General features: G+C 38.5%; 1 protein-coding gene across 10 annotated transcripts in view; it reads right to left on the reverse strand.

Moving 5' to 3' along the window:
• Window positions 1–6,774, reverse strand: part of ZNF638 (zinc finger protein 638) — a 101,433-nt gene extending 94,659 nt beyond the window's left edge. For 5 of the 10 annotated variants that reach the window (XM_057557839.1, XM_057557840.1, XM_007175534.3 and 2 more), the window contains exon 1: window positions 6,653–6,774. The gene's annotated coding sequence lies outside the window, so the exon portion shown is untranslated. The remainder of the gene's footprint in view (window positions 1–6,652) is intronic. The other 5 variants (XM_057557845.1, XM_057557842.1, XM_057557843.1 and 2 more) reach the window with 3 other exon arrangements.
• Between the last annotated feature and the right edge of the window lie 16,164 nt (window positions 6,775–22,938).

The following is a 22,938-nucleotide window of genomic DNA, read 5'->3' on the forward strand; positions in this document are numbered from 1 at the left end:
CAAAATATATAATATCTACTTTCACACCTAAGAATGCAAGTATTACACTGGCCAGTTAATACAAGAGTACACGTCATTCCGTGCTTTTCTCAGTTTGACTGGTACTCAATCTTCTAATCTCCTCTAGTATATAGGTAGATCCACTCAGCCAACTCTTTTCTGCCTTTAGTTTTATCCTCTCATGTCTCACAAAAGGTACACAAGTCATAATTCTGAAGGTGCCACGAGTACCATGCTGGATGTTAAAAATGCCAAAACGTGGTACACCTCAATGAAACTGTTAAAAATGCCAAAACGTGGTACACCTCAATGAAACTGTCAAAGAAACAGAAAGAAAAAAATAAGCAGAAAACTAGAAACATTGTTTTTATCATGAAGGGCATCATCAAACTTCACTGCTACCTGGAAGGATTGGTAACCATCATGATTTCAGATCTGAAAGAAAATGGAAGATCAACTTGCTAATAATGCACAATACCAGGAACAGATCACCATTAACAACCTTATATAGCAATGATTTAAAAGCTATTATTTCCAGGAAAACAACTTTTTTGATAAACAGGGTATGTGAGTATAATCAGATGCTTTTTTCTTTTTCAGGAATATGTATACTGCATACATAAATGGGTCTCTACAGACAACACTGTATTCCCACAGTAAATGATGCCCCCCTGAGATGTTCATTGGTGGTCCTGCTTATTACTTTGCTACCCTCAACAAATACAACACATTAGTCCAAGAAAAACTACTAGATCCAACTTGGAATAAAGAAATCTTTTCTGGGATTTTTTTTTTAAACTAGAAATGAGAAAAATGGTGAACACTGATAAAATTCTGTTGTCAAAATGCTGTTGACAGCATACTCACTGCCTTAGTGAGAAAGCACGAATACTGAAAAAAGGAAAGCCAGTATAATAGGTAAGCAGGACCAAGAGGTAAATATAGTACTGAAGACATTCACTACCCAGTTCCAATTGTTCTTGAAGTCAAACTGCATCCCTACCCTTCCTGCCATTTGGTTGTTCACTTCTTTCATGAAGTGCATGAGCCAGAAAATGTTCCCATCTGCCTAAAATGGGTTTCCAAAATCTTCAATTAAGCATACCAAAATTATCCGACCAAATGCCTTAAAATGCCAAATGCCTTAAAGTCTTTACAAAGTACAAAAGAACATATATAATGTTACTTTATATAAAAAATGGAAATGAGAAAACACATGCATCTGCTTATGGTTACAAAAAGAAATATAGGTAGGATAACACAGAAAACAGGACTCAAAGGAAATAAATGGGAACCATATTTCATGGAGTATGTCTTACTATATAATTTTGACTTTCAGAAGCATGTTAACAAACTAAATTTAAAAAAAAATTAAATCAAGGATGGGAAGAAGGAAAAAAGCTAAAACTGAAAGCAAACTAATTCATTTTTCAAATGAATACCGTAACTCACTGAAGGTGAAAAAGAAAACTAAACTAAAAACAAGTAATTTATGAACCCACTATTTGATCTATAACACCCTCAGTTTTGGTGGAGCTGGGAGAAAACTGAGAACTACAAACAAATTCTTACCCTTTTTAGTAGTTTGGGTTTTTTTTGCTTTTTTTTTTTTGCAGTGGTATGGATGAAGCTATTCTTAAATTACTTTAGATATATCATGGGATTGAACATATAAGTAAATGTTTTGATAGTGCTGGGAACCAGGGTTCTCACTGTGGAAAACAAGATATATATATGGAATAAGATAAAGCAAGAAAGAACTGGACAGTAACCACTGAGAAAACCAGGAGTCCATAACGCCACACCAATCAATCACTGTAAATGTAGAGGAAATGCTAAGTTGGAAAATTATTTTATAACCATCACAGTAATGTAAAGATTGGTTCAGGCAAGAATCATCCATGCATGTTAAATCCTGAGTGAAATTTTGACGAGGAATAGGACATTTGCATGGTCTTAAAATATCTCTCCACAGATCAAGTAGTTCAAGGGAGAAAAAACCTCAAATTTTGACCAAACATGTGATCAAACAACATATTATCCATGAGGGGCAGATGGACTTCCTACACCTCCAGATCTGATACCATGGGGGAACAAAGCAATTTGATTTTTCTCTCCAGGGATGCATAATCTGAATCTATTCAAGAGGACACATCAAAAAAATCCAAAATGAAAAATGTTCTATTAAAAAAAAAAAGAAAGCAAATAGTATTCTTCGAAAATGGCAATTTCACAAAAAGATTAAAAGACTATAGAAATATTCCAAAGCAAGGAAGACTAAAGAAACATGACAACTAAATGCAATTACCTAATCCTAGACCGATCCTGTACTGGAGGGGGGAAAAAACTGCTATAAGAAACATTATTGGGTCAACTGACAAAATCAGAATATGGTAAAAAATGTTATCAATGTTAAATTTACTGAGATTGATAACGGCACTATGACTACAAAAGAAAACATCCTATTCTTAGGAAATAAACTATTACACTAATTAATAAACTAGTAAAGGGTAAAGGAGCACAATACATGCAACTTACTCTCAAGATAGTTCAGGAAAAAAATAAGGGTGCGTGTGTGTGCATGCAAGCACGCAAAACGATAAAGGGAAGGGAAATAGGGAACTCCCCTGTCAGCCAGCACTTTAATTCATTCAAATAGTAAATGACCCAATACCAGGCTATCTAACACCTTAGTACTAGGTCAAAAAAGGACTATAAGCAAGTATGGCAACAGACAAAAAGCTGGCAACGATAAAGAGCATCAGTCCTAAGCACATTTTCGGATTTGGCTATTCTTCTGTAACATGTTCACTCCCTAACTATTGACTGTTAGTCAGCCCATTATGCAATCCATAATAATCTCATCTTTGGGGAAATTTCCACTGATCTGAAGATATCCACCCGCTACAAGGGGTGCCAGCAAGTGACTTCATGCAAAATTGGGTAACTCCCATAAGTAAAATTTAACACTAACATAGCATAGTGTTTTTTAAGAACTTAGACCCTGGACTCAGTGCTTTAATTCTGATCCTGTTGCTTGCTAAAAATGCGAGCCTCAGCAAGCTGATTAACCCAAGACTCAGTATAACAGCACAGAATGTTGATGTGAAGAATGATTAAAATTATACCCTCTGACATGCAACAGATGCTCAAAAAATGTTAGTAAACAAAATGCTTTACCTAAGAAGCAGGTAGTTGTTTGTTCCTTTTATTAAGACGTGGGTAATTTCTGAAAATTTCAAAATGGTAGTAGAAATAGGAATTAAATTAATACATGTATACACAGACACGTGTGTGGTGTATAAGAAACAATTAGGGAGATTTGAATACTGACCGAATCGCTGATATTAAGGAACTATTATTACTTTAGGTGTGATATGCATGTTTTTTCCTAAATATTTTGGAGAAAAATTCTAAACTATAAATTGATGAATGATATGTTATGGGATTTGCTTAAAAATAACAGGATGGAGGGTAGAGACAAGATTGACCATTAGCTTATAATTGTTGAAGCTGGGTGATAGGTGAATCATTATAAAATACCCTCTGCTTTTGTGTATCTTTAAAATTTTCCCTAATAAAAAAAAAATTTTTTTTAAGTGAAGAAATTCAAAAGAATAGAAAGTTGGCAACATTCACTCATTAGCAAGGACAACAGGGAAATCAGTTGCAAGATTAATAAAATGAAGACTGTGGAAATAAGGCAAGAAAAAAGTATGAAAACTTAAGAATGACTGTAACAATAAATATACTTTGTTATTTAAGGGGCTCAAAAGAGTAGAAAAATAATCCAAAATGTACACACCCAAAGGTAAGCACTAAGAAAACATCAAAATATATGCACCTTAAAACCCCTTCTCCTATACTCCCTGAACATTTCTTTTCAATACAAAGCCCGTTGCTCTTGATCCTCACTGATCATAAGAGCTGTGTTTTATTTCTGTACCTCACCTTTTCCCTACCATTATTTCTTCCTTTCCATTATTCTCTTATTTTCCATATACCTATCTTCTTTCCATTTTCATTTCAATCACAAATTTCAGACTACAGTAAATAAAGCTGAAGCAATGAAAGAGTAAGTAAAGTTGGATACAAAGAGGGCTTATTGGCTTTAGCCACAAGTATAATTACTTTCAGTTTGGAGGATCTCTAAACCACCACATTTCAACATTCAGTAGCTTGTTTCTTTGCACAACAGCCCAAAATATATTACTGGGTACCCATACTGGAAGCCCTGTTTCTCAGTATATAAAGCTCTTTATTAATTACTTGGACAGATATTTTCCAAACCTTGACCAGTATACATTAAGTCACAGTAGAAAGAGCACGATTTGGACTCCCAAGGGCCTGTGTTCTTATCCAGACTGTGGCAACCACCACCTGAGTTCGTTCACTCAACATGTGAGCATCTAATACATACCAGGCACTGGGACAGATACAAAGATGAACGTAACAATCATATAAATAAATGGATACAATATATTTTGATAAGTTTATATCAACAGATGAACAAAATATTTTAATGAAAGATTATATGATCTTTCAGCTCCAAAATTCTATCAATTTAACCTAAATTCCTTTAAGCCTCTTCTTTTTAATTAAGAGGTAGTATCCACAGGTTGCAATTTTCTATTAAAAGATGCTGCCTAAGCACTTAAAAACTTGCAACAATAGTAACAGCTAACATTTATTAAGTACCTACTACCTGCCAAAGGATAGGGGCTTTTTATACCTTTTCTAACTTAATCCTCACAATAATCCCAAGCAGGAAGTAGTATTATCACCATTTTACAGATACAGAAACAAAAGTTCAGAAAGACTAAAATAACTTACCCCAAATCTCACTCATACAGTAAGAGGAAAACAGGGATTCGAAGCCAGATCTTCTGATTCCAAAGCCTATATTCTCTTTCCACTAAACTGTTTGTCTCTCATTTTCTTTCACTACATAAAAAAAATTCCAGAGATCACCTTCCTAAGAGCACCCAAGAGAAAATTTTTAAGACAGCCATGAAGTACAAAGTGATCACTGATTGTAAGAAGTATTTTTTTAAACCTGAGTATATGCTGTATACACCCTCCATAACAAAATACAAGAGATTACAAAACTAAAATACAACCACTACTCAAGGTGATAGATACGTGTGACATGAAAACTAGTTAATAAAAACGAACGAGATTCTGTGGTTTCTTCCAACTGTTTTATCTTTACCCTCACTTGGTTCCAACACAATCAAGAAGGCCCAGCATTATTTCTGTGTATTAACATGATAATTTCTCATGATTATTTAAGTGTATATCACCGAGTATGAGAATATAAAGTGTATATGAAATGCTGTCAAAAGGAAAAAGAATGCAACATAAGCCCACTAAGTCTAGAATACCTAATCATCAACAATATTTAAAGCTATGTTGAAATAATGTAAATTATGCGTTCATTTTTCTGTATAAACTTCATTGAACTCACTTTTTTTGTAAATTGTTTTTCAGGTTATCAATTTTAATTGCAAATCTGACCCAGCAAACATCCTTGAAAAATGAGTTAAGCCTTTACAACAAATAAAGAAAAAAAAATTTTGTGCACAATTCCAAAGCTGGTTAGAAAAAGAATTTGAATCAACATAAGTCGCCGGATCCTGCTAACAAATTTTTCTTCAGAACTCCTCCAGATTAAAATATTACTTTCCCCCCAAATTTTGCCTCAGAGCAAATTTTTAAATTAAGAGAAAAATAGCTTGAGGCAGCCTTCGTTGTCTACTTCAACTAAAGATCTTGTAATAATATGTCTCCCTTATTCACAGTTATCCCAAACAACAAAAGATCTGTTTCAGATGTCCTCCAGGATTCTTGTGTGTGGTACACATTCTCCCCCCACCTTGAACAGAACGGGGCCCAAGCTAGGAATCACGCAAAACTAAATCACTAACGATCCGCATTCTGGATTCCTCTGAGTAATTTGCAAATAAGTATCAGAGCAGTTCACGAGCCCTCGGTATCCCGCACAGAGGTGACACTCTCTTTGCTTTCAGGCCCGCACAAGGCAGGCAGAGGAAACCCCGACCAGCAAAAGCCGCTGGATCGTAGATTCCCTCTTAACCCCAACTCCCCCTTCCCCAGCCCCAAACACAAATACGCTCTTCTCTCCACGCTTCTTGCACAATATCGCTCGCCAAAGGGCTCAGCTCGAGCTCCACCGCCTCTCTTCCAGGCCCGACGGGAATGGTTACTCCCTCCGCGATGCTCCCTCACCACCGCTTCCTCCGGCTGTCAGGCCTGGTGCGCTCTCGGCAGGCCCTGCGCGGATGGGGAAGGGGCCGCCACGGCCTTGCCAAAGGGCTGTTTTCCTTCCTCCACCCAGTGCAAACGGCGTCAGGCGGCTCTTCCTGAAGTAGGGTCCTAGCACGGGCCCCGACCCGGCCCTCCGGGGGCAGTGCGGTGAAACGACGCGGTGGCGAGGCAGCCGAGCTCCCTTCCCATCCCGGGGGTCCCCCAACCTCCTCCCGCCCCCGCCGTCAGCCCGCCGCCATTTTGTGCGCAGCCGCTGCGACACAGATACAATAGTCGGCCCGGATTGCAAAGCAAAGGCTCAGGACCTCCACGCTACGGGCTCCCGCCTTCCAGCCCCCTGCTCCCCACAAGGCAGCCGTCCTACCTATGCCTACCCGACTAACAGCCGGATCCCATTTGCGCCCCACACAGTTTAGACTCAGCCTCCAGTCTCGACGCCGAAGAAGCTACCGCCTCCAAAGAGCCGCACGCATGCGCTCCTGTCGAGCCTTTGCGAGCCCTCAGCTGCTCGCGGCGCCTGCGTACCGCCGGCACCGCGCTCGCCCGGAGGCACGAGAAAGGGGCACGAGGAACTCGGTTCCGGAAGGGGGCGCTCTCTCGTGTGGCGTTGCAGGCCTCCCCGGCAAAACTCAGGCACCGGTATCAGAGCCTCTGCCTGTTCTGTGCCTGTCCTGTATTGTCCTGTTCAAATCATGCGCATATGTAAGACCTGCATTGTCTCAGCTCCATGAAGTCTTCCCTGATCATTTTTGCCTTCAATAATACATTAAAATACATAGTATTCATCTGGCATTGGATATCGTAATGCTTTGTATGGTTAAGATTTCGCTTGCCTTTATCCTCTAAACATAGATATAGAAATACTTAATATTTCAATATCAAATCAATAGATATAAATTTGCAATGATGCGAGGCATATCATAGCCACTGAAAACGTCAGGAAATTTGAATTCAATTAAAGCTAACTGAGCTAAAACTTAACACCTGGAAAATCCTTTGAGTCGTTTCATAATAAAAATACCTACCTAATGTGGTAGATATTTTTTACCTTTATTTTACCGATTAAAACCTTGGGTTGAGAGAATTTGAGTAACTTCTCAAAGTACCTCTACTACACCAACAAAAAAATTCAATCATTGGGCAAAATCTGGTAGAATACACAAGTCCTGTCCCTTGGATACCATGCAATTCACATCACCTACGAGCAACTGCTAGAACCCAAGTAGATGCATTTCTTTTATTCACATTAAGCATAGAAAAGGCTGAAAGAAAAGTCTTTTATAAAATATATCTTACTGGATTTTCTTTTCAAACTTAAAGTCCTGATAGAGGCAACAAGCCAAAAACAACAAAGAAAAAGCCAAGAAGCTCTCCCAAAACTCCAAATAACCAATGTTAAAAGTGTGATTATTTCCTTCCATATATTTCTTTATATTCATACAAACATACCCAAACGTGTTAATTGCATATAATGGGAAATGTTCTTCATTCTTTTTTTTCCAAAGATTTACACATTGCCCTGCTATTTGCTTTCCTGATTACTGTCATTTCTCCAAGTAAACCATATAAATCCTCTTTTTTTTAATAGTTGCATAAGATTCACAGTATGACTCTATCATCAGTTATTCAACCTGCTGAACATTAGAGTTGTTTTCAGTCTTTTTGATACTTACAAACATTGTTTTATACAAACAGCCTTACCAACTAATATTTTTATTTCCAAAGGCAAGAATCCCAATAGTGAGACAGCTAGATTAAAGGACATGGATAGATAGATAGATATTTAATTTTACTAGATATTGACAGAATACTTTCCAAAAAGCCTATACAAATTCCCACTGTCACTAAATATGTAAAAGAATGACCATTTCTCCACAACCTCACTTCTTTTTCTAAACTGACGTAGTTTAAAAATCAGTGGACCTGTCTGCTTTCTAAGTTTGGTAGAATTCACCTTTGAAATATCTCTTCTGGTGCTTTCTCTAGCGGCTGCTCTTGAACAACTTTCTCTAGATATTTTATGATATATAATTTGATTACAATTTTTCTCTTTCCTCCACAATCATTCCTATAATTTACATTCTCCCAGAAAAGCATCCATTTCATCTAGGTTTTCTAATTCATTTCCCTAGAGTTGGCAAACTAACTTCTTAAATTCATTTCCTTTATGTTGCCCCCTTACATGGCTTTATTTCTATAGCACATATCACCTTCTAACATACCATATAGTTTAGCTCTTATTATTTCTTATCTATCTCCCTCCACTAGAACATGAGCTCTATGATGTTAGGGATATTTGTCTGTTTTCTTCACTGCTTTATCTCAAATACCTAGAACGATACCTGGCACACAGTAGAAAATCAGTGTATATTTGATGAAAGGGTGAATGACCCTGATGGGTAAAAAAAAACCTTTAATATTCTTTACTGCTATTTCTAATGAGCTGATTGTCTCTTTTTTTATCAGGAGATGGTGCTTGTATATAAGGAATATAACCCTTTGTCAAATATGTTGCAATGGGTTTCTCCACATTGATATTTTGTTTCTGAGTGTCTTTTGCCATTATAAAATTTATACATAATCAAATTTGTCATCTATTCCTTTATGACTTCTAAATGGTGTGGGTTTTTGTTTTGTTTGTTTCTGGTCTAAGAAGGCTCATCTCACCCCCAGAAGCATATACACCTGGAAATTATATAAAAATTCTTCTAAAATTTCTATATTTTTGCTTACAATTTTATAACTTTATTTTTTACAGTTAGATGTTCAATTAATTTAAGATGTATTCTTCTTGTGACATGAAGTAGCAACCTACCTTTGTTTTCTTCCAAATGTGTTAGATCCATCATGAAGTTTCCAGATATTAAGTAAACCACCATTTTCCCCCTTCACTGAAATGCTCCTTCCCCTTAAAAAACAACAATCAAACATTATTAAATTCCTGTATATAAAAATGGATTTATGGACTCTCTAGTCTATCCTACCAATCTATTTGTCTACCTATGGGCCAGTACCATTTGTTCATTCATTAACTGATCCAACAAATATTACTCGAGGGCCTACTCTATGCCAGGAACCCTTCTGGGTACCAAAGGGTCAGTGGCAAACGAGACAGCAACACTAACTCCTGCCCTCATGACACCTACAGCCTTGATTGGGGTGACAGACAATAAACAAGTAAGTATGTAGTATGTCAGATGGTGTTAAGTGCTATGGATAAAAATAAGCATAGGGATCAGGACATAGGGAACCAGGAGGTGACAGAAGCTATAATTTAAATAGGATGGTCAAGAAAGGCATCACTAAGAAGGCAGCATGTGAGCAGAAATCTGAATGAAGTGTGGGAATAAGCAGGAGAGATATCCAGGAGGAAGGGTATTACAGGCAGAGTAAATGTAAAACACAAAAGCACTGAGGTGAAAGCCAGCTTGGCATATTTGAGAAACAGCAAGCCAATAAGGCTGCAACAGCATGAGTAAGAGGAGACAGAGGAGATGAGTGGAGGGGAACAGGGAATACTTACAGGCTGTATTAGTCAGCGTGAGCTGCCATAACAAAATACCACTGGCTGGGTGGCTTAAACCACAGGAACTTATTTTCTTACAGTTTTGGGGGCTGAAAGTCCAAAATCAAGGTGTGGACAGGTTTGGTTTCTCCTCAGCCTTCTCTCCTTGGCAGCTGGCCACCTTCTTGCCATGTCCTCATGTGGGCTTTTCTGTATGCCTACACATCCCAGGTGTCTCTCCCTCTTCTTATAAGGACACCAGTCATATTGGATTAGGGCCCACCCATATGATCTCATTTAACTGTAATCACTTCTTTAAAGGAAAATAAAGCATGTAAGGGAAAATGATGAAGCAGGGGCTGGGTAATGCTTTCAATAAGGTAATCAGAGAAGTCCTCCCTGGTGAGGTGACAGCTAAGCAGAGATATAAAGGAAGGGAGGAGGAAAGTCACACAGAGATCTGGAAGAAGAGCTTTCCAATAGAGGACACATCAAGTGCAAAAGCCCTGGGACCGGAGCATGTTGGGTGTGTTTGAGGAATAACATGAAAGCCAGCTCAGCTGAGGTGAAGTGATGTAAAGAAAGAACAAGTTGAGATAGCAAGGAACCAGATAATGCAAAGCCTTATAAACCCCTTACGGCAATATAGAACACTGAATAAAACCCTAGATTAGGAATCAAAAGAGTTACCTTTCTAGTCCCTGTTCTGATACTAATCTCACTGGATTTCAATTTCTTATAAGGGAGGGGACTAGATTAACTTGCCTATAAGATGTGAGCCTGGAAATCTCCTGTAAACTGAAAGATGCTCACCAATATTCATGGCATTCCAAAGCAAAATATATTTTTACCCTTAGAGTCTACTGTATTCATGTTTTTATGCCAAGCTTTTATGTCATCTAGTCTCTTTGGACCACTTATGGAAATTCTCATTCCCATCTAAAAATGTCAATATTCTTAACAGAAAAAAAAGGTATGCTACCCCACATCCTCTTCTCACCATTACTCTATTTTACAGTTCCCCATCCTCTACTTTTACCCACTCTGTTTTCTGATTGGCCAGACAAGTCCTGAGCAGCTCTATCCAAAGCTCAGCTTCTGCCTGTTCAGCACAGCCACAGCTCAATGCCTGAACGTATTAGAAAAAGAATAGTCATCACAAACTGTTTCCTGTGATTTGTTAACATAAATGGGGCTTTGTTTCAATGACATAAAGAATCTCATCACCATTTCATCTCAATTGCAACTGTCCTAATAAATAGGATTTGGGGGCAACCATTGCCTTCCTTCTGTCTTTAGAATCCAAATCCAATGACTGGGATAGACACAGGGCCATGATGAAAGTTTGAGAAATCCCACAACATTTCATGTCCTGCAACAGAACATAAACATCGAGAATACTTAGTTCTGATACTTGAATTTTGCAGCATTCATGCCAGACTATAAGGTGTGTACCCAGGTATAACATATATAGAATTTTAGAAACTAACTCAAGAAAACAAGCAGTTGGGACTTCCCTGGTGGCACATTGGATAAGACTCCATGCTCCCAATGCAGGGGGCCTGGGTTCAATCCCTGGTCAGGGAACTAGATCCCACATGCATGCTGCAACAAAGGAGCTGGCGAGCCGCAACTAAGGAGCCCTCCTGCCACAACTAAGACCTGGTGCAACCAAATAAATAAATAAATATTTTTAAAAAAAACAAGCAGTTATTTTTCTGAGTTTTTGTCAAAGCTAGTGCAATGGTGACCAGAAATCTGTTTGCCTCTTCTTGTTAAGGTGGTTTCTAAACCTGTCCACAAATTCTTTGATACATTTCACTTCACAAGGTGGAGCCTAATTCCACTTCCTCTGAATGTAGGTCAGACTTAGCAGATTGTTTCTAATGAATAGAATGTGGTGCAAGTGATGCTATGTGACTTCCAAGGCTAGGTCATGAAAAGGGTAGCCTCTGACTGACCCTCCCTTCTCTCCCTTGGATTACTCATACCAGGGAACGCCAGCTGCTATGTCATGAGGACATCCAAACAGCCTTTGAGAGGCCCATAAGGAGAAAAATTAAAGCCTCCAGCCAACAACTACCACCAAATTGGCAGCCATTTCATTGAGCCACTTGGGAGACAGAACCTCCAGCCACAGTGAAGCATAAATGACTGCAGCTTAAATCAACATCCTGAAAGCAATCTCATGATGGACCCTAAGGAGGAACTACCCAGTTATGAATTCCTTACCCATGGAAACAGTAAGGATAAAAAAGTGTAGTTTGGGGACTTCCCTGGTGGTCCAGTGGGTAAGACTAAAAGCTCCCTATGCAGGGATCCCTGGTTTGATCCCTGGTCAGAGAACTAGATCCCATATGCAAGCCGCAACTAAGAGTTCACATGTCGCAACACATGCCACAACTAAGAAGCCTGCATGCTGCAACTAAGATCCTGCATGAATCCCACTACTGGGCATATACCCTGAGAAAACCATAGGTCAAAAAGAGTCATGTACCAAAATGTTCATTGCAGCTCTATTTACAATAGCCAGGACATGGAAGCAACCTAAATGTCCATTGACAGATGAATGGATAAAGAAGATGTGGCACATATATACAATGGAATATTACTCAGCCATCAAAAGAAATGAAATGGAGGTATTTGTAATGAGGTGGATGGAGTTAGAGTCTGTCATACAGAGTGAAGTAAGTCAGAAAGAGAAAAACAAATACAGTATGCTAACACATATATACGGAATCTAAGGGGGAAAAAAAAAAAAAAAAGGCCATGAAGAACCTAGTGGCAAGACGGGAATAAAGACACAGACCTACTAGAGAATGGACTTGAGGATATGGGGAGGGGGTGGGGTGAGATGTGACAGGGTAAGAGAGTGTCATGGACATATATACACTACCAAATGTAAAATAGATAACTAGTGGGAAGCAGCCGCATAGCACAGGGAGATCAGTTCGGTGCTTTGTGACCACCTAGAGGGGTGGGATGGGGAGGGTGGGAGGGAGGGAGATGCTAGAGGGAAGAGAAATGGGAACATATTGTATATGTATAACTGATTTACTTTGTTATAAAGCAGAAGCTAACACACTATTGTAAGGCAATTATACTTCAATAAAGATGTTAAAAAAAAAAAAAAAGATCCTGCATGCTGCAACGAAGACCCATGCAGCCAAAAATAAATAAATAAAATATTTTTTTAAAAGTATATTTTTGTTTTGCGCCATTAGGTTTTAGGGTAATTTTTTATGTAGCCGACATAACTAATGCATTTGTTATCTGAAGATTGGGGTCTCAATTCATTAAAAATACAAATCAAAAGCATGATAGGGCTTCCCTGGTGGCGCAGTGGTTGAGAATCTGCCTGCCAATGCAGGGGACACGGATTCGAGCCCTGGTCTGGGAAGATCCCACATGCCGCGGCGCAACTGGGCCCGTGAGCCACAATTACTGAGCCTGTGCATCTGGAGCCTGTGCTCCATAACAAGAGAGGCCGCGATAGTGAGAGGCCCGCTCACTGCGATGAAGAGTGGCCCCCGCTTGCCACAATTAGAGAAAGCCCTCACACAGAAATGAAGACCCAACACAGCCAAAAATAAATAAATAAATAATAATTTTTTTAAAAAAAACAGCATGATATATCAATCAGTGAACAAAGACCTGGGATTTAGAAACAATCGAATTTTGACTTGAACTCTAATTTAAGCGATAATAATAGTTTCCACAAGCATAAAATGAGAATAATCCTTTACCTTCAGGATTTTCATCTTATGAATTCCTTACCCCTATACATTCTGTGTAGAGTCTACATACCAGCTACAAAAGCAATTCCAGAAAAAGATCCACTTCAAGAGTGGAAGCATGAAGAGTTCTATAGACATACTCCCCAGTGAACCAAACATACTGGTGAAAATTATTTTTAAAAAACAATCATTTAAAGTGTCTGTAAATTGTCCTAAGTTTAGATGGCAAATGAAGAAATATTTATTCAAGAAAATCTACTAAATCTTGATAAGAAGTGAGAGTTTGTGGCAGTTTACCCATGGCCCACTCACTTGCCACTCCCACCAATCTCAGTGTGATGGAAGCTCTACTCCAGTTGCTACTGATAAGAGGATGGGGCTCCCTCTTCCCCTAACTCCCAAGGGATATGGCATCCCCCCCATCAAGAAGGATGGGCCACCAACATTTCTGTTCCTTCCCAGCTCTGTGCTATAGAGGCTAAATTTCAGGCAAGTGCAGCACAGAGGTTTAGGGCTCCCTTCTTAAGCCCAGACCACACTCATAAATTGGAGGCTCATTCCCAGATGAAGCAGGCCAAAAATACTGTGGCCCTAATTGCTCTTGTCCCAATCTGTTGGTAGGACAGAGATTTTACTCCAGGAGAGGCAAGCCAAGAAGACCAGAGGCTACTGCCCCCACCCAAAGTCCTGTTCATAAGCAGAGTTGTCATTCCAAAAGAAGTGGGCCACTGTCCCCAACACCTGCTCTGGAGCAGTGCCTCAGAGATTTTGCCTAGGGAGGAAGGCAGTCATAACAACAGAGAGCTCTTAAGCTCTCCTCAGAGGAAATGACTTTATTTAAAACAGTGTAGGGAAGTTCAAACCTACACTGGCAATCTCAGAAATAATGGAGAAATTGGGTAAGAAATTAAGAGGAAGGCTGATAGCTTCATAATATCAGCAAGCTAAACTGGTAGATCAGCAAGTCTAACAGAGAGAACCAGGGAAAGAAAAAGTTAAAATAGCCTCCTGGGGACAGACGACATGTCAGAGACTAGTCTCAAAAAGTACACCAGCCAAGGAGCCCAAATTAAATTGGACCAGATTATAAAGAAATTTATGTCCGAAACAATAGAGAAATCAGCCTAAAAGGTGGATGTGATACCAACAGAGGCAGACAGCTTAACAGAGAGATCAGGGAAAGAGACAGTCAAAGAGAGCACTGCTAAAACACTGTCATCCCAGGGCAACTTGTGCACATTGAAGGCTATAATCTCTAAGGAGCAAGTACAGGGTCTGCACACTGCAGGGGCAACAGACTTCACTAAAATAGTTAAGTCACTAAACAAATAAATAAATAAACAACAACAAACAAGTCCCAGGGGAGAAGGAGAATCAGTATCAGATTTGCTACAGTATATTACCTTAAGTGTCCAGTTTTCAATGACAAAAAATTACAAGACATACAAAGAAACAGGATGTGTGACTAACTCATACATAGGAAAATAGATAGGCAACAGGAACTGGCTGTGAGAGGGCCCAGATATTGGATTTAACAGACAAAGATTTCATAATAACCATTATAAACATATTGAAAGAGCTAAAGAAAACCATGCTAGAAGAAGTAGACAAAGGTATGACAACATTGCAACAAATAGAGAATGTCAATAAAGAGAGAGAAGTAACTTTTAAAAAGAACTACATGAACATTGTGGAGATAAAAAAGCACAATAACTAAAATGACAAGTTCACTAGAGGGGCTCAACAATAGGTTTGAACTAACAAAAGAAAGAATCAGCTCTCTTGAAGATAGACCAATGGTAATTATGCAACCCAAAGAACAGAGGGAAAAAAAGAATGAAGAAAAGTTAACAGAGCCTCAGAGAAATGCTGGATACCAGTAAGTGCACCAACATATGCATAATGTAAGTGCCAGAAGAAGAGGAAAGAGGAGACAGAGAAAAGAGCAGAAAAAAAAAAAAATTGAAGACATAATGTCCAAGTGCTTTCCAAATTTGATGAAAAACATTATTCTACACGTACATGAAGCTCGACCAAGTCATGTAAACACAAATATATCCACACACAAACATATCATAGTAAAAATGTTGAAAGACAAAGACAAAAAGAATTTTGAAAGCAGCAGTACAAAAACAACTCATTGCATACTGATTTCTCATCAGAAACAATGGGGGCCAAAAGGCACTGGAATGACATATTCAAAGTATTAAAGGAAAAAAATTGTCAACCAAGAAACTTCTATCCAGCAAATCTATCTTTCAAATATGAAAGTGAAATAAAGACAGTCCAAACAAACAAAAACTGAGAATTTGTTGCAAGAAGACCTATCTTATAAGAAATGCGAAAGGAAGTTATTAAGGTGGAAAACAAGAGACTGCAGACAGTAATTCAAATCCTTATGAAAAAGCAAAGATACCAGTAGAGGTAATTATGAAAGACAATATAAATGCCTATTTATTCTTCTTTCTTCTCTTAAGTGATTTAAAAATCAACTTTTAAAACAACAGGTATATAATTGTTTTGTTGGCCTACAACACATAGAAATGTAATCTATTTGACAATAATAGAAGGAAGTGAATGGAAGCAAATTTGTATTTCAGTAAGGTAATGACACCAGGTGGTAACTTGAAAACACAGGAACAAATGAGGAGAACCAAAAATGGTAAATAAGAAGATTACTATAACAAACTCTATAAATATACACTTGCTGTCCTTTCTTCTCTCAGCTTCCCTAAAAGACATAAAATTATATAAAGTAATACTTATAACAATATATTTTGGGGTTTGTAACATATATAAAGTAACGTTATTTTAAAAGCACCAAAAAGGGGAAGAGGCACTAGAGCTACACAAGAGTAATGCTTTTAAATATCACTACAAATAAGTCAGTATAAATCTGAATGGATTCTGAAAAGTTAAAATGTACATGGTAAACCCTAGAGCAACAACTAAGAAAATAATTCAAAAATATCTATATAATGAAAAAAATTATTAAAAGAATTAAGATATTACAGTAGGAAAACATCCACATGATACAAAAGAAAGCAATAAAGGAGGGAAATAGTTATGAGACTAACAGAAAATTAAAAGTAAAACAGCAGAAATAAATCCAATCACATAAATAATAACATTGTATGTGAATGGATTAAAGAATCCAATCAAAAGGCAGAGATCATCAAAATAGATAAAAATATATCTCCAAATATATTTTCTCTATGGGACACACACTTTAAACTCAAAGATACAAACAGGTTGAAAGTAAAAGGATGGAAAAACATATATCAAGCAAATAGCAATAATAAAAAGCTGAGGGCTTCCCTGGTGGCGCAGTGGTTGAGAATCTGCCTGCCAATGCAGGGGACACGGGTTCGAGCCCTGGTCTGGGAAGATCCCACATGCCGCGGAGCAACTGGGCCCGTGAACCACAACTACTGAGCCTGCGCGTCTGGAGCCTGTGCTCCGCAGCAGGAGAGGCCGCGATGGTGAGAGGCTCGCGCACCACGATGAAGAGCAGCCCCCGCTCGCCACAACTAGAGAAAGCCCTCGCACAGAAACAAAGACCTAACACAGCCAAAAATAAATAAATAAATAAATAAATAAATAAATAAATAAATTTTTTAAAAAAATGAGAAAGACTGATAGTGTCTATAGTGGTGATGAGCATGTGGGGAACTAAGCAGCCTCACATGCTGGTGAATATGTAAACTGGTAGAGCCGTTTTTAGAGGGCATTCTAATGGCATCTTTAAAAATATGCATATAGCCTTTAAACCAGGGAGTATAATTCATTTAAGCAATTCCAGTACTTACCATGGTACCTGGTATATAAGGAATCATTAAGCATGTGAAAATTGAGATTATCAGGTAAGATTTCCTGGAAAAGACAAAAGTTTGAGCTGAACCTTCAAGGATGGCTAGAGTTTGAATCAGTGAGGAGAAAAAGAAGGATATTCTAGGAGAAAGAAAAGATGAGTCACAGTGGCTCAAAGAGGCAGGATAAATATGGTAAATTGGCATTAGCCAGGCTTCAATGAAAAAGAAAAGTAGGAAGTTAGAGAGTACGAAATGGAAATTTCCTCACACATGAGGTCCACCTCCTACTTTAGGACCCAAATAGATTCCACCTCCCCTAAGAAATACCCCCATACCCAGAATTAATTGCTAGCTCCATTGCACTTCCATAGCCCCTGAGGGAAACCTCTTTATCACTGGATCTCAAACTTTATCCTGTATCAGAATCACCTGGTGGGTTTATTAAACACAGATTGCTGAGTTTCTGATTCAGTAGGTCTGGGGACCACAATTTGAGAGCCACTGCTCTAGCCAAATTGACCTCCTTCGAATTGCTAAAATACCATTATAGTGAGCAGCTGTTATTTTTGCCTTCGCAGCATTCATCCTGCCTTCTTCCAGTAACCAAATCCTTTTCCAGAAGGGAACCACTTCTAAATAGTTTAGGTGTGGCTGATCTGCCTCCCCTGACCACAGTAGACACATGACCAGTCAGCATATTCCATTCCCATGGTCACAGTAGTTGATTCAGGAATGAGGACAGAGCCAATCAGAATCTTCTCTGGGATTTTTCTGCCAGACTTATCAGAGAAGAAGCTCTCTTTCTGCCAAGGTTGCTAAACTGATAACATGTGAGTCTTGAGCTTCTGGTGGCCCTCATGACTACCAAATGGAGGAAACCTATTAGAGAGAAAAGGAGGACGTAGATGACATCACTTGAGCCCTTATATCCAGGCATGCCCCAAACCAGTCTATTCCACAGCCCTGTCAGTTCCATGTGTAAATAAATTCCCATTTTCTTTAAGCCAGTTTAAGTTGGGTATTTGTCACTTGCAAACCAGAGTCCTAACTAATATATAAATTGATATGGAAAAGGGGAGGGGTGGCAATGATAGACCTTACAGTATGGAATGCCATGAGGATTCTTCTATCCCTGGCTGGGAAGTAACAAGTCTTATTCTGTGGTTACAAAGGAGCTCGTTAAAACTGCTGTAACTTGGAACACCGACTTTGTGCCTATCAAACCTAAAGCTTTAGAGGATTTTAGAAAATTTTAGATGTGAACACATGACTTAGGTTGTTCCAATCAGACTAAGGGAAAAGATTTATTTCATTTTAGTTGAAAGACCCTCCCTGCCTCTATTCCAAGAAATCACCAAGGAAGTCTCTGGTGCTCTCCACAGTTACTGGCAGCTTCCCTGCCACCACAAGAAGCCTGTCTTAGGATGAAGCCTCTGCTGATAACAGCAGATGAAGAGAGGAATAAACTTGGGTCTATAATGACATAAAGGAGCCATTGCTGATGTTTAGCAGTTTGAAGCCCACCCTACTGCTGAACTTTCGGTTACATAAGACAATAAATTTGTTTGAATTGTTTTTTTCTGTATCTCAAAGTCAAAAACTATTCTAAGTCATATAATAGGCCACTTCTGGAATATAATTCTTGCAGGAAAGAACAAACTTCAGTCAAACTGGTCCATCTGAAAGCAAATAGGAAATACGATAGATAGCCTTGCAAAGAGGTACCTTTATTGCCTAGACAGAAATCCCAAAATGGTGTGAGTCAGATATAATAACCTTCCTAGGGTGCAAAAGCCAAAACTTCTACTGCATGCTAAAGTAAAGAAGGAGACACAATGGGAGGTCTGATCAGGATCCAGGAAGAGCCAAAGAACCAGGACAGCTGAAGGGCCAAGGTCCTTCCTGCCTCCTCCAGCCCACCCCAAACGGCTCTAGGTGGGACGAAGGTAAATACCACATGGGTGAGCCAGTCTCTGGGATGCAGACTGGGGACAAGTGGAAGATAAGCTGTGCCTCCCCACCTCAAAGCTGCCTGAAGACAGAGGCCAAGACTGAAACAGTCAAATTGATTGAAGGCGCTTAACAGAGAAACAGGTCTATTCCTAAGGAAGAGAAATGAGCTTTCCCATTCAATATCGATGGGGATGCAGTCTTTCTAGAAGGCAATTTAGCTTAACAAAAACCTTTTTAAAAAAAATATTGTGGCCACGCCTCGTATCTTGAGGGATTTTAGTTCCCCAACCAGGGATGGAACCCGGGCCCCCAAAGTAAAAGCACCGAGTTCTAACCACTGGACCACCAGGGAATTTCCAAAAAAAACCTCTTTAAAAAATGTATCCAAAAAAAAAAAAAAAAAAAAATGTATCCACCCCTTGGACCTAGAGTCTGTCATACAGAGTGAAGTAAGTCAGAAGGAGAAAAACAAATACCATATGCTAACACATATATATGGAATCCAAAAAAAAAAAAAAAAAAAGGTTCTGAAGAACCTAGGGGCAGGACAGGAATAAAGATGCAGACTTAGAGAATGGACTTGAGGACACGGGGAGGGGGAAGGGTAAGCTGGGACGAAGTGAGAGAGTAGCATGGACATATATACACTACCAAATGTAAAACAGATAGCTAGTGGGAAGCAGCTGCATAGCACAGGGAGATCAGCTCGGTGCTTTGTGACCACCTAGAGGGGTGGGATAGGGAGGATGGGAGGGAGACGCAAGAGAGAGGAGATATGGGGATATATGTATATGTATAACTGATTCACTGTGTTATAAAGCAGAAACTAACACACCATTGTAAAGCAATTATACCCCAATAAAAATTTTTTAAAAAATGTATCCACCCTGGATATAGCAATTTTATATATAGGAATTGATCCTAAAGAAATGAAGACTTATAAATAACAAATGCTGGAGAGGGTGTGGAGAAAAGGGAACCCTCCTACCCTGTTGGTGGGAATGTAAACTGGTGTAGCCACTATGGAGAACAGTATAGAGGTCCCTTAAAAAACTGAAAATAGAGCTGCCATATGATCCAGCAATTCTAATCCTGTGCATATATCCAGAGAAAACCATAATTCGAAAAGATACATGCACCCCAAGGTTCATTGCAGCACTATTTACAATAGCCAAGACATGGAAGCAACCTAAGTGTCCATCGACAGATGAATGGATAAAGAAGATGTGGTACATATGTACAATGCAATATTACTCAGTCATAAAAGAGAGTGAAATAATGCCATTTGCAGCAACGTGGATGGACCTACAGATTGCCATACTGAGTGAAGTAAGTCAGACACAGAAAGACAATCATATGATATCGCTTATATGTGGAATCTAAAATATGGTACAAATGAACTTATTTACAAAACAGAAATAGAGTCACAGATGTAGAAAACAAACTTATGGTTGACAGGGTTATTATTATTATTATTATTTTAGTTTATTTATTTATTTTGGCTGTGCCGCGTGGCCTGAGGGATCTTAGTTCCCCACCAGGGATTGAACCCAGGCCCCCTGCAGTGGAAGCACAGAGTCCTAACCACTGGACAGCCAGGGAACACCCGTATTTTTTATTTTATTTTATTTTTATTGGAGTATAGTTGATTTACAATGTTGTGTTAGTTTCAGGGGTACAGCAAAGTGAATCAGTTATACACATACATATATCCACTCTTTTTCAGATTCTTTTCCCATATAGGTCATTACAGAGAATCGAGTAGAGTTCCCTGTGCTATACAGTAGGTCCTTATTAGTTACCTATTTTATATACAGTAGTGTGTACAGTATATGTCAATCCCAACCTCCCAATTTACCAAGTAAGTCAGAAAGAGAAAGACAAATACCATATGATATCACTTATATGTGGAATCTAAAATATGACACAAATGAACTTATCTACGAAACAGAAACAGATTCACAGACATAGAACAGACCTGTGGTTGCCAAGGGGGAAGGGAGTCGGGGGAGAGTTGGATTGGGAGTTTGGGACTAGCAGATGCAAACTACTATATATAGAATGGGAAATATATTCAGTATCCTGTAATAAACCATAATGGAAAAGAATATGAAAAAGAATATATATATGTGTGTGTATATATATATATATATATATGTATAACTGAATCACTTTGCTGTACACCAGAAACTAACACAACACTGTAAATCAACTATACTTCAATTAAAGAAAAAAGAAAGAAATGAAGACTTAACTATACTATGAGAACATTCTCATAGTATTCAAAATGGCCAATCACTGGAAACAACTTAAATGTCCCCAAATTGCCAAAGTTATATCTTTCGTTTCACAAATACTTCTTAATTTATTTATTCTATATGTCTTCTATATGCCAGGCATTGTGCTAAGCACTGGGGATGCAACACATCAAGTTACGTGCAAACATCAAGAGTGTTCAGAAACTTTTATACCAATTTGACAGAGAAGTTTTATGTCTGTTAAATCTAATAAAATGTGAGGCTTGTACTTTGTATACCTTTGTTAATTATTTCATTTTTTCCAGTAACTTATTTTTATTGTATCTAACAAAAAATACCTGATTGGGTCCAGGAAACCAGCTGGTCTGGCCAAAGATCATAGCAGAGACTAAGACGCTGGCATTGAAAACAGTAAGACAAGAAAGACTTGAGATATTTAAGAGGAAAAACTGGTATGGTTTGGTAATACAGTAGATAGAGGGGAGAGGTGAAATATGCAGCAATGGTGATTCCTAAGTTTATGGCTTATTCAGTGGGACAGATGATCTTGCTGTTCACTTAGACAGGGAACACTGGAAGACTGCCAGGTTTGGGGGAGAGGGGATTCATTAGTTCTGTCTAGCTTGTATATGCAGAGTTGGAGGTGTCTTTGACACAATTAGAAGTGCTAAATAGGCAGTTAGATACCTAGGCTGGGGCTCAGAAGAGGCTTAGGAGATGTAAATTTGGAAGTCACTGGCATGTATCTAATAATTGAAGCTGAAAACCATGGATGAGATGACCTGGGGAGATAATATTGAGTGAGAAGAGCAGACGGCCAAGGCCAAGTGTTGAGAATAGGCAATAATGAATAACTATGAAGAAAAGGATGAGCATGCAGCAATAATTGAGGACAGACCACATAACTGTTTTATATTCATATAATAGAATATTATTAACCTATTACATTTTTTAGATTTGTACAATTAGTTGAAAAAGTTTAAAGTATCTATAGTATGTTCCCGTTTTTAAACAACAAAATATATATGCAATCATATATCCAAAAGTATATGTCATAAAAAGCCTGGTGTTAACAGTGGAAGAGATTGAGAGGGTTTTTTTCCTGCTTATTGTTATTTCTACTTTATTTATTTATTTTTTTTTACAATGACCACAGTGTTTTCCTCGTGCCGAAGCAAAAAACTTTGCAAAACTTATGTGTCCATCAAGATACAGTTCTCAGATTTAAAATTCTACCTGAAACACAGAATAAGAGCCCTCAAGTTTTGACTAAAGATTGCCGAAGTCACATAAGGATTCTTTGAAAATACAATCTCTCAGGCATGCTAAATTTCTATTTTTTTCTGGCTTGACACCTATCACAACTACATACTAGCACCAAGGGA

The sequence above is a fragment of the Balaenoptera acutorostrata genome, chromosome 12, assembly GCF_949987535.1.
Source record: "Balaenoptera acutorostrata chromosome 12, mBalAcu1.1, whole genome shotgun sequence".
Taxonomy (NCBI): Eukaryota; Metazoa; Chordata; class Mammalia; order Artiodactyla; family Balaenopteridae; genus Balaenoptera; species Balaenoptera acutorostrata.